Genomic DNA, 12,013 nt, shown 5'->3' on the forward strand with positions numbered 1-12,013 from the left:
CGAGATCTTGATTGTGGCTTTACCTCCATCATCACCCCTGGAGTCTAGCCAGATACTTGATGGCAATAGGTTTGATGATTTGGATGTTGTAATCTCTCGCTCGCCTAAGTCCATTGGGTGTCAGGCGCCAGCCACCCTACCTTTCGGTGTCTTGGAGCATGGAGTTTTAGATGGTGGTGCCCTTCCCTCGCCTGCGACCATCAAGCAGGTGACACCTGTGAGTGGCATGACCATTGAGCTAAGTGTGGTTGCACCTACTCCAAATCCAGATGCTCTCTTTGCAACAGAACTTTGTGACTTGCTCGCTAGTGTGGATGTTGCTAGACCTGGTTTGGGCAGGTCGATTGCTTGCCTCCTGACTGGGACACCAATAAGAGGGAAACAAAAGAAGGGGGGCAAAGGCAAGAGTAGCGCCATAGGCAAGGCGTCTCTGCCTGCTTGATGGATGATCTTCAACTCTTGGCCCGTCCTTTTGGACTGGGTTGTCGTCATGGGTTGGAAGGTGTTTGATGTCTTCTGTCGAGGTGTTCTTGTTGGGGTTCACATGGCGTAGTAACAATATCGTGGTTTGTGGATGTTGCGTAACCAGAGAGTCTAACAGGAGTCGCCTGTGCAGTTGTGTGTTTCTTGTCACGTGAGTAGTTAGTCCGTGCTAAGTTTGTATTGGTTTTCACCCGGTTTTCCCTTAATTAACTGGGCAATTCTCTTCTTCTTAATTAATCGACGAGGCAAAGCTTTTGCCTCCGTTTCGAAAAAAATATAATAAATGCAAATCATGGTGTTTCTTAAAAAAACAGTCTGAAATATAATGATGGTCATAAGTGATGATCATGGTGCGGGTCAGAATTAGAAGCGGTAATAATTCCCAATTCTCACTGGTACTAATAGGCTGCCACCATATGTCCATATCTCCAATCTTAGTAATAGTACCTATATTATTTACTTACACCTACTACATGTATCACATTTAACCCCAAGTAAGATCCCACCTGATCTTCCACTCGGAGGTAGGCAATGCCAATCAAAATCAACACCTCCTGATAAAGTACTTAGAAACTGGGGGAGGGGTGAAATTGTCCCTTCCAGTTTCAGAGGGGCGATAAAATCCAACTTATGTTCGGTAGAAGCATCCGCTAGAAACCTTTTTGAGCCAAGTTTGTCAGACCTCTGCTATTACAAAAGATTGCTCTCATATTTCATCATGGAATTTTTTAGTAGTACGGTTCCTATCACTTCTATGTACAACCAAAGCTGGATAGATCTTTCGCTTCCACTTGCATTTAGGCTTGTTTTGATCCTCCACCCAGTCCTCACAACCGGGCTCCGTGGACCTAACTGCCTGAAAATCAATAGGGGCAGAATCCCTTAGGGAGATAGAACCATCATCCTCCTCTGTCTCAGGAAGGGATGGGGCAAGATCCGTACAAAAACTATCGAGAACCCTAACTCCCAACGCATCTATGTCGGAATCGTTCATAGGTTTGACCGCTGCTAAGTTTTGAATCAGTTCTAAAGCACGTTCCACTTCAAGATCCAGGATATCATTAACGGATTTAGAGATTTCACTATCATTACTACCTAGTGAAACTCCTAACTGATTTGCATTATGGATAATTTCATCATTAGAAAAATGCAAAATGGAATTGGAAGTGTTGACCGACATACCAGTAGTGACCTCAATGTCACAAAGCTTGGCCGCCCGCATGGCGCACCTCAGCTGCATGTCATCAACATCCGGCTGATCCTAGAGGCGGCAGCTCATCCGTCGCCCCTCGGACACAGGATCCGGAATCCCACCAAAAGCGATGATCTCCTCCCGAGAGGCCATGTTTGGGGTAAGGCCACTAGCCCCAACCCCAACATGGCACTGCCAGGCTAGGACAACCGGAGAAGCGCCATGAGCCGTCGCAGGCACCGGCGAGGTTCCCAACGCGCCCAGCGTCGTCAGCCGACAACCGGCGCCCGCGGACGCATCGAGTGGTTCCCCATCCAAAGGCGTGCAAGGGGAAGTGGGTGCGGGGGCCACCTGCCCATGCTCCCCACTCGACCCGGATCCCTGGCTGGAGGGTGACGCGGCCACCATGGCCGGCGCCGCTGGGATCGACATCTGTAGCTCAGCGAGCGTCGGCCGGCTCCCGAAGCTCATGGATGCCGTAGGAGCGGCCACCAAGACCGCCACAGGAGAAGTAGGGGGCGATGCCACCTGCCCGGGCCCCCGTCCCAAACCGGACCCAACACAGGTCCGCGGCGCCGCCACCACCGCGCCCCGGCACCGTCGAACTCCTCACCTATGGCGAAACAACAGAAGGAGTAGGGGAACGGGGCACCGCCTGCCCATGATCCTCCCTGCCCTCGACCGAAGTCATCTCAGTGACAATAACATCTAAGCAACCATCCACAGATCCATCTACAGCAACAAAGTCCAGGGGGGAGCGTGCGTTCTAACACATCATCACACTCCACCCGATCACTCCAAAGTCTGGGAGGAGCAGAAGTTGGCTCAAACGATCCAAATCTGAGAGTGTTCATAGGCACAGTAGTTGATGGTACAGCCCCATTCCCGGGCATCTACGAGGCGGAGCCCGGGACGTTGGACAACCCCCGATCCTCCTCTCGCTCCTCCTTATTACCCGAACCATCATCCTTATCATGCATATCAACATCAGTCCCTGCCATATCCTCGGTGAAAAGGTCGGTGTCCTCAAACTCAATCTCAAGGTTGTATATCTGGCCCCAATGAGTCCACTTAACCACGTCTGGCATAAACTCAATGTCCAGAACACTCACAAGTAGTCTGGCCACCCCGTTAGCTTGTGTAAAGGCCATATCCATCCTCCCAGTTTTCCCAACCAGTATCCCCAAGCTAGCAGCAACTCAAGCATCATGCAGAGGCTTTGATGGAGCCCTCGAGAATCGTGACCAGGCCTGAGTAAGAGGCTTGCCCTTTGGCTCTACCTTCTTCCACTCAAGAAACTCGAGGATGCACTCTGTGCCAGGCACTGTGCATAACCCAAAACTCAGGAGTCGCTGCAAGTCCTCCGCTGTAGGGAAGTCAACCTTATACATATTGGCCTCGAGTCTGATAAGCTCCCAATGAAAGCTTTTTTTTGTGAGGGAGCTCCCAATGAAAGTTACCTGGAGCTAACTCATTAAGCCTCCGCAGAATCTGAGTCTCAGAAAAATCACCTTTCGTGACTTTGACTACCCCCATGGTCATGCTTTGGGGCTCTTCTGGGATCTCCATCGCACTAGGAGACTCAAAGAACATCAATTCGGCACAGCAAACTCCATAAATAGTAATACCCGACATCGGTTCACGCAATATTGGGCACTCCCCCGTATCATGCGCTGGTTTGAGGCAGGTATCACATAACTCAGTCACACATTGAGCAATAAAATGCCCCTTCTCACCACAACAATAACAAAGCATATTCTCCTTTTTATGAGCCCACGTGTGGTTATGGGACATTTCGTTGTTAAGTTTCGGGTTAGATCGAAGGCTGATGGGTTGAATCGGGCACTAGTGGCGGTATATGGCGCCGCGCAGCCAGAACTCAAACCAGAGTTTTTGGCGGATCTTGTCCGTATTTGCGGTTCTGAGCAGCTTCCAATTTTGATTGGGGGCGACTTTAACATTATTACAAGGAGAGAGGAAAAGAACAATGATAACTTTGACGACAGATGGTCGTTTATGTTTAATACCATTATTGAAAGCTTGGGTCTGAGAGAGATAGAGCTTTCGGGTAGAAAATTCACTTGGGCTAATACATTGCCAAACCCGACGTTTGAGAAGCTGGATCGTGTCCTCGCGAGCATCAAATGGGAGCAGAAATTTTCCCTAGTAACAGTCCAAGCGTTCTCGTGTGTGATCTCCGACCACACCCCTTTGCTGGTTGACTCTGGTGAGGCAACGCGTGTGGGGAATAAAAACACCTTTTCTTTTGAATTGGCGTGGTTTGAAAGAAAAGGTTTCTTGGATCTGATAGCCAGGGAATGGGCTAAAGATACAGGAGGGAGGACTTCTGTTGAAAGATGGTAGAATAAGATAAGGCACTTAAGAAGTTTCTTACGTGGGTGGGCTAAGCATCTGAGTGGGGTCTATAAGCTTGAAAAGGAAAGGCCCCTTACACTTATTCAATCCCTAGATTTAAAAGCCGAGTCCACAATTCTAGAGACCACGGAGCTAGAAACTAAAGTGGATGCGGAGATGAGATTGAAAGAACTCCTGCGGGAGGAGGAATTGAAGTGGGCATTGCGAGCTAAGGTTTGCAAAGTTGTCCAAGGGGACGATAACACTCAATTCTTTCATATGATCGCCAATGGCAAGCACAAAAAGAAAAAAATCAGCTAGAGCAAGACGAGGGGACGATTTTAGGGCGGGAAAACCTTAAGTTATACATAACCAATTACTACAAGCAGCTGTTTGGGCCTCCAGAGGATAATTTCGTATCCTTGGATGAGTCGAGGGTTGAGGATGTTCCTCAACTTGCTGTGGATGAAAATGATATATTGACCGCCCCATTTTCGGAGAAAGAGGTGTTTGAGGCTATTTCACAGATGAAGAATAATAAAGCTCTAGGGGCGGATGGTTTTCCAGCGGAGTTTTATAAAAACTGTTGGCATATTATTAAAGGGGATTTGATACCGATGTTCCATGATTTATTCTCTGGGCAGCTTCAATTGTTTCATTCGAATTTTGGAACGATAACTTTGCTTCCTAAGAAAACAGAGGCCGTGAGAATTGAGCAGTTCAGGCAGATCTGTCGTCTTAATGTAAGTTTCAAAATTTTCACCAAGGTTGGGACTAATTGACTTACGCAGATTCCGCACTCTGTGGTGCAGCCGTCCCAAACTGCTTTCATGTCGGACAGAAACATCCTAGAAGGGGTTGTGGTCCTACATGAAAAACTCCATGAAATTCACATGAAAAAACTAGACGGGGTTGTTTTCAAAGTGGATTTCGAGAAAGCGTATGATAAAGTCAAATGACCATTTCTTCAATAGGCCTTGCATATGAAAGGTTTCGATTAGGCCTGGAGATACCAGGTAGAATCTTTCATGCAAAAAGGAAGTGTCGAAATTAAAGTGAATGACGACATAGGTCACTACTTCCAAACAAATAAGGGCCTGAGACAAGGAGATCCGATGTCACCTATTCTGTTCAACATAGTAGTCGACATGTTGACAATTCTAATAGGAAGGGCTAAGGATGCTGGTAAGGTAGGTGGCCTGGTTCTTCATCTAGTTGATGGAGGTGTGTCTATCCTACAGTACGCTGATGATACTATTATCTTTATGGAGCATGACTTGGCAAAAGCACAAAACATGAAGCTGGTGCTATGCTTATTCGAACAATTGATCGGGTTAAAGATTAACTTCCATAAAAGTGAACTGTTCTGTTTTGGAAGAGCCAATGACGAACAAGATGCTTACAAATAATTGTTCGGGTGCGAATTGGGGGCTTTACCTTTCACGTATTTGGGTATACCAATCGACCATCATAAGCTTACAAATAGAGAATGGAAGTGCATTGAGGATCGATTTGAGAAGAAACTGAGCTGCTGGAAGGGCAAGCTGATGTCATACGGAGGCCGATTAATTCTCGTTAATTCGGTTCTCACGAGTATGCCCATGTTTCTCTTGTCCTTTTTCGAGGTACCAGTTGGAGTTCGGAAAAGGCTTGCCTTCTATCGATCACGTTTCTTCTGGCAGAGTGATGAACTAAAGCGAAAATACAGACTCACTAAATGGGATATTATTTGTCGACCGAAAGACCAAGGGGGTCTAGGTATTGAAAATCTTGAGGTGAAGAACAAATGTCTTCTCAGCAAGTGGATGTATAAGCTATCTGTAGAGACGGAGGCCACATGGGCGCAGATCTGCGTAATAAGTAGCTTCATTCCAAAACGTTCTCTCAGGTGACAGTGAGGCCGACGGACTCGCCTTTTTGGAAAGGACTGATGAGAGTTAAATCAGTTTTTTTTCAACAGGACAAAGTTTATAGTTGGAAACGGTACCATTACGAGATTCTGGGAGGATACATGGCTAGGGGAAACACCCCTCACGCTTCAATATCCTTCGCTTTATAGCATCGTTCAATGAAGAGACGCTTACGTTGCAACAGTACTTCAGTCCACTCCACTCAATATTCACTTCAGGAGGACGCTAGCCGGAAACCATTGGGAAGCCTGGCTCCATCTCGTGAGAAGACTGATGGATGTTCAGTTTTCTCAGCGGCTCGGTCAATTGTGCTGGAAGCTAACTAGGAATGGAGAGTTTACGGTTAAATCCATGTATCTGGATGTTATCAACTCTAGCCCTATTCCTAGTTTGAAACATCTTTGGAAAGTCAAAGTACCTTTGAAAATTAAAGTGTTTATGTGGTTTGTACATAAACAAATCATTTTAACAAAGGACAACTTGGCAAAACGCAACTGGACAGGATCTACAAGATGTAGTTTTTGTGATCGGGATGGATCCATCAAACACCTCTTTCTTGACTGCCCTTTGGCAAAAAATTTGTGGCGGACGGTTCACATAGCCTTTAATATTACTCCTCCGAATACTATCAGCACGTTATCTGGGACGTGGCTTGACGGGATAGATTCTGAAACAGCGAGACACATTCGTGTAGGAGTATGTGCTTTATTATGGGCAGTCTGGAACCGCAGAAATGATTTGTTCTTTAACAGAACAACAAACATTCATTATTTGCAGGTTATCTTCCGAGGCACTACGTTGATGCGTATGTGGTCGCTACTCACTTCGACGGAGGCCAGAGAGCGTATGGTTACTGGATCTATCCGATGGAAGATGGTAGTTCGGGCTATTTTCAACCGGTTTGGATGGCGGTTATGTAATAGGATAGGCAAATAGTTTTCCTATCTTTCTTATGCCAGCCGGTTGTGGCTTTACTTTTCTTTTTGTGCTCTTTATGAGCATTTTTCGTTCTTTTGTTTGAGACATGATGAGTTGTGTTGAACCTATTTGTTTATTAGTAAGTATGGTCGTATGCATCTTTCTGATGCAGAGGCCGGAGAGCTCCCCTTTTTCGAAAAAAAACCCCCTAGTACATGTACGTATAGTACTACCACGTTATTGCTGAGTAATTGGCTTGGTTTGCTTCTTCACTCCCTTACTCGCTCTTTATATCACCGACAAGAGGTTGATCGATCAGTAGAAACAAGTGATGAGAAGGGAACAACGCGCAGGTTGTGTTCATGCTTGGTAGTCGGTACACGTAAGCCTAATTATATGCATCGGATGCAGCAATGAAGACTTCTGAGAATAGAGGATATCGGGATAAATAATCTGGCGTGATCACACGTAAATCTGGACGCCATGCTTGAGTTTTTGGGATAAACATATCGAGATGTGTTTGGCATCTTCTCTTGATTCATCTCAGTAGAAGAATCATGGTGTGGATGCATGATCGACTCAGTTCAGGGCATGCTCAATACATCTGCTGCGTCAACGGAATAGCTAGCGGTGGGAGATCAACGTTGCCCGGCCACCGGCACGAGCACCATAGGCTGAACAACTTAATTTTGCCACCGTTGTTCTTGCGGGTTTAACACAAGAGCCCTGCTTGTGATGTATTCATTCATCCCAGCGACTTCATGTCGCACATTTACTCTGGTTCATGTTTGTGGTAGCCTGTGATCAATTTGGGTGTCCATTAAAATTAATGGAACACGATGCTTCAATCTGACAGAAAAAGTCTGCAAAATGTTAATGATCATGACTAATGACCTAGCAACCTACACTACCTTCTTTCGAACTGGAATCAAACATGTAGTCCGAGTCCCCAGAAGAATGGCGAACATATAAGATAGGATTATAGGAATCGCCAATCAGCATACGATCTGTCTGAGTGATGTATTATAATTGGATGGCTCGTTGCACTGATGGCGCAAAAACCAAGCGCAACCAGGTTTTGAAATTACATATATACTCGAGGACACTGCTGGAATTTGGTTTATGCACAAGAGTATTTAAATAGATGTATATGCCTTACATAAATAGACTGATTCATACGTGCATCCACATACCGAAATTGCAAGACACTGCTGGAATTTGGTTTATTTTTGGCCCAGCCGAATAACCATTTTCAAAAGGGGGCTGATAGGCGCCGGCGAACCGGCGCAAGCACTAGGCCGGTCGCTCGCCAGCCGCAGGATCGGGGGTGCGCAACCACTCGATGCACTCGTATCTTTCCTTCCCAGTCCTTTGCATGTATTGTACATGTACGTGGTTTGCGTCCTTCCAGGTCAACGCCCGCGTTCCAGCCCAGCTCACCCGCAACACTCGTCTCGTGTACACGTATGCGTACTCGTACATCACGCCGCTGTCCCCTTGCCAGTCGTAGACCACGGCCGCCGCTCGTCTCCGCCGATCGCGACTCATCTTTCTTGCCGTCGATCGGCCGCGACTCGCAGCGCCACCATCGTGTGCTCGTTAGCAGCAGCGCTGGCCATCGCCGGCCGTAGCGTCACTTGCCGGCCGTAGTATCCATTGTCTCCCGTTTCAGCACACACCATTGCTGGTGTAGCATTCGTTGTTGCCGGTTCAAGCAAAAGCAAGCGCCCGGTTGCAAAGGAAACCGTCATGTCAGATGCCGCGCACCATGCCAGTTGCAGCATACTGATCGATTGCTCCCAGTCGCGCCCCATGCCGGTTGCAGCATTCGGGCCACGCACACCATCGGTCGTAGCATCCCGGCAGGATGCTCCCAGCTACAACCGGCTACGGCGAAGCTGCAACCAGTGTGCCAAATTGCTACGGCTGACATCACGTTTTGTTGCAACTAGTGAAAGTTGGGGTTGTAACCAGCGCGCGGAGGAGCTGCAACCAGCATAGAAAAATGCTAGACCGGCAGCTGAGAAAGCTACTATCGGTGTCGCTTTTTGCTGCAACCAAAGAAAGCATAGACTGCGATCGGAGCGCGGACTAGCTGCATCCAGCACAGAAAGATGCTACGACCAACGGCCGAGAAAGCTACTATCCGTGTCACTTTTTGCTGCAACCAAAGAAAGCATAGACTGCGACTGGAGCGCAGAGGAGCTGCAACCAGCGTAGAAAAATGCTACGACCGGCGACGAAGAAAACTACTATCGGTGTCGCTTTTTGCTGCAACCAGAGAAAGCATAGACTGCAACCAGAGCACGGACTAGCTGCAACCAGCACAGAAAAATGCCACCGGCGGCCGAGAAAGCTTCTGCTACAACCAGAGAAAGTATAGACTGCGACCAGAACGCGGACCAGCTGCAACCAGCAATGAAAAATGCTATGATCGTCGGCTGAGAAAGCTACAACTGTCTCTGAAAAAGCTTCAAGCGAAGACGTGGAAGCTGGGAGGCGACCATGAATGCCACACCCACCGTCGCAGCTCATTGCCGCCGCTCTGCATCACCATCGTAACTCGTCGCCGTTGCCTCACGCAAAAAACTTGTTGTTGCATGGCATGTGCTGGTCCCAACAAACCATCTTGCCGGTTGCAGCTTTCCGTCTCGCCAGTCCTAGCAAATAATCTCCATCAAAAGAACTCCATAAATACTCAACAACAAAAATCTAGCCGGTCACAACAAAATTTCTCACTGGTCCCAACAAATAATCTGGTCATATTACAGCAAAAAAGCTCCATAAATACTCAGCAACAAAAAATCTTGCCGATCGCAACAAAAATTCTCACCGGTCCCAGCAAAAATGACCGACAATTCCAACAAAAGAAAGGCTTGACATCGCTGGGTCGTAGCAAAATTCTCGTCTGTCGCAAAAAAAATTCTTACCGGTCCGAGCACAAATGATCGCTAGCAAAACAAAAAATTACTCACAATCGTCGGGTCATAGCAAAAAATCTCGTCGGTTGCCGATCACAACAAAAATTCTCGCCGCTCCCAGCAAAATTGATCGCCGGTTCCAGCAAAAAGTAACTTGCCATTGGTCGGCCGCATCACAAAATTCTCGCCGGTCTCAACAAAAAGCCTCGCCAGTCCCAGCAAAAATGATAGCCGGTTACAGGAAAAAAAAAGGATTTGCCATCACTAGGATGCAACAAAAATTCTGGCCAGTCCAAGCAAAACAACTCATCGTTTGTAGCAAAAAAAGAAAAAGTTCGCCGCCGCTGGTCACCGCAAGAAAACACACTATCCCAGCAAAACAACTCGTCGTTTGTAGTAAAAAAAACTGCCGTCGCTGGTCATCGCAAAAGATCACACCGGTACCATCAGAACTACTCGTCGGTTGTAGCAAAAAATGCCTCATCGGCCCCGGTCACGGCAAAAAATCACGCCGGTCCATCAAAACGGCTCGCCGGTTGTAGCTCCATATCAAGTTATCAACCGGTTGGAGCTCCTCCGGGTTGTCCTTGGCAATTACAACAACAAAAAAAAGAAAAACAAACGAGTGGACACGGCTGGGAATAGAGATAAGCGTGGGAAGAAAAGTGGTCGGGCAGCTCAATAAAAAAAAAGCGGCCAAGGCCCACCAGCATGTGGGTCGTTGGTGCAACAAGAGCCAGTCGATCAATGCGGATCGTACGCTGCGCACTCGACCGGCGCAAGGTTAGGCCGGTCAGGCGGTGTGCAACGTTTCCCTTTTCAAAATTCCTAATAAATTCTAGAGGCCCACTTAACCCATTCATGCAAGGCAAGAGGTGTGACTAAAGTGTAGTCCCACATTGCTAGTTTAGAATGAGTTGGACCTCTCCTCTTTATAAAGGAGGTTATTTTCCTACATGTATGCGCATGAGAAGAAGAGAGACATACACATGTGCTACTCCTCGACACACGCCTTGCCTCGTCACGACGCGCGCCGGGTTGCGGGAATGAGCCGAGCTGTTGTCAATTTTTTTGCCATGCATGACTAGTATATGATGTCAAACACATATATTGTGTCACGTATGTATGGCGCATACACCTGGCCACGTACATCATTAGGAGAGATAGAGTATAGGTTGTAACCGAATACCTCTTTGTAATCTCTCTCTCTTATCTCTTGTTCTTCAAGATGTAATCTTCTTATCTCCCTAGAAGATCTCCAACTACATTGTATGCGCTGTTGCCAGGGAGGTGCGCCCCTGATCATATAACACGTAACGCGTCCCTCTCATCGAGGTAAGACGCTTCTGCCTATTCGCACATGGTAATCAGAGCTGCCTCTTCCAAACTCATCTAGGGTTCCAGTAGCAATAGCCTCCATGTCTTCCTCCTCCGCCTCCTTCCACTCAAGCCTAAACGGCCAGGTCACGGAGAAGCTCTCTCGCACAAATTATGTGCTATGGTGGACACAAATCACACCTCGGCTGAGAGGGGACGGTCTCTTTGGCTATGCGGACGGCGCCATGCCGGAACTAGCTAGCCTTCTCGTCACCAAGGACAAGGACGGAAAGGAGACTTCTGAGCCCAACCCTCGCCACCCCATCTGGGTCAGGGAGGACCAGCAGGTGCTCGGCTTCCTACTAAGCAACCTCTCCAAAGAGGTGCTCGTCACGGTGACGGCGATCACCACCGCGCATGCGCTCTAGACGGCGCTGGCGGGCATGTTTTCGTCGCAGTCCTTGAGCCGCGTCAACAACATCCGCACCGCCCTCATCCATGCCCAGAAAGGTAACCAATCAGTCGCCGCCTACTTCACCTCCATGCGTGGCCTCGCCGATGAGCTCGCCTCGGCCGGCAAAGCCATCCAGTTTGACGAGCTGATCTCCTACATCATCCATGGGCTGGACATGGACTACCAGCCCCTTGTCTCGGCCCTCGATGCCTACGTCACGACCGTCTCCCTCGACGAGCTCTTTGTCATGCTCAGCAACTTCGATCAGCGCGTGGCCCAGTTCTAGAACTCCGGTGGCGGCTTCAAGTCGTCTGCAAACGCGGCCACGCGTGGACGTGGCGGCTACTCCTCGCACCACCGTGGTCCTCCTCGTCCCAAGGGAAAGCACGACGGACCCGACAACTCCACCAACTCCAGCCCTCGCTCCGGCCGCCCCAACTCCACCAACACCAGGGGGCACCGT

This window comes from Triticum dicoccoides, chromosome 5B (assembly GCF_002162155.2).
Source record: "Triticum dicoccoides isolate Atlit2015 ecotype Zavitan chromosome 5B, WEW_v2.0, whole genome shotgun sequence".
Lineage (NCBI taxonomy): Eukaryota > Viridiplantae > Streptophyta > Magnoliopsida > Poales > Poaceae > Triticum > Triticum dicoccoides.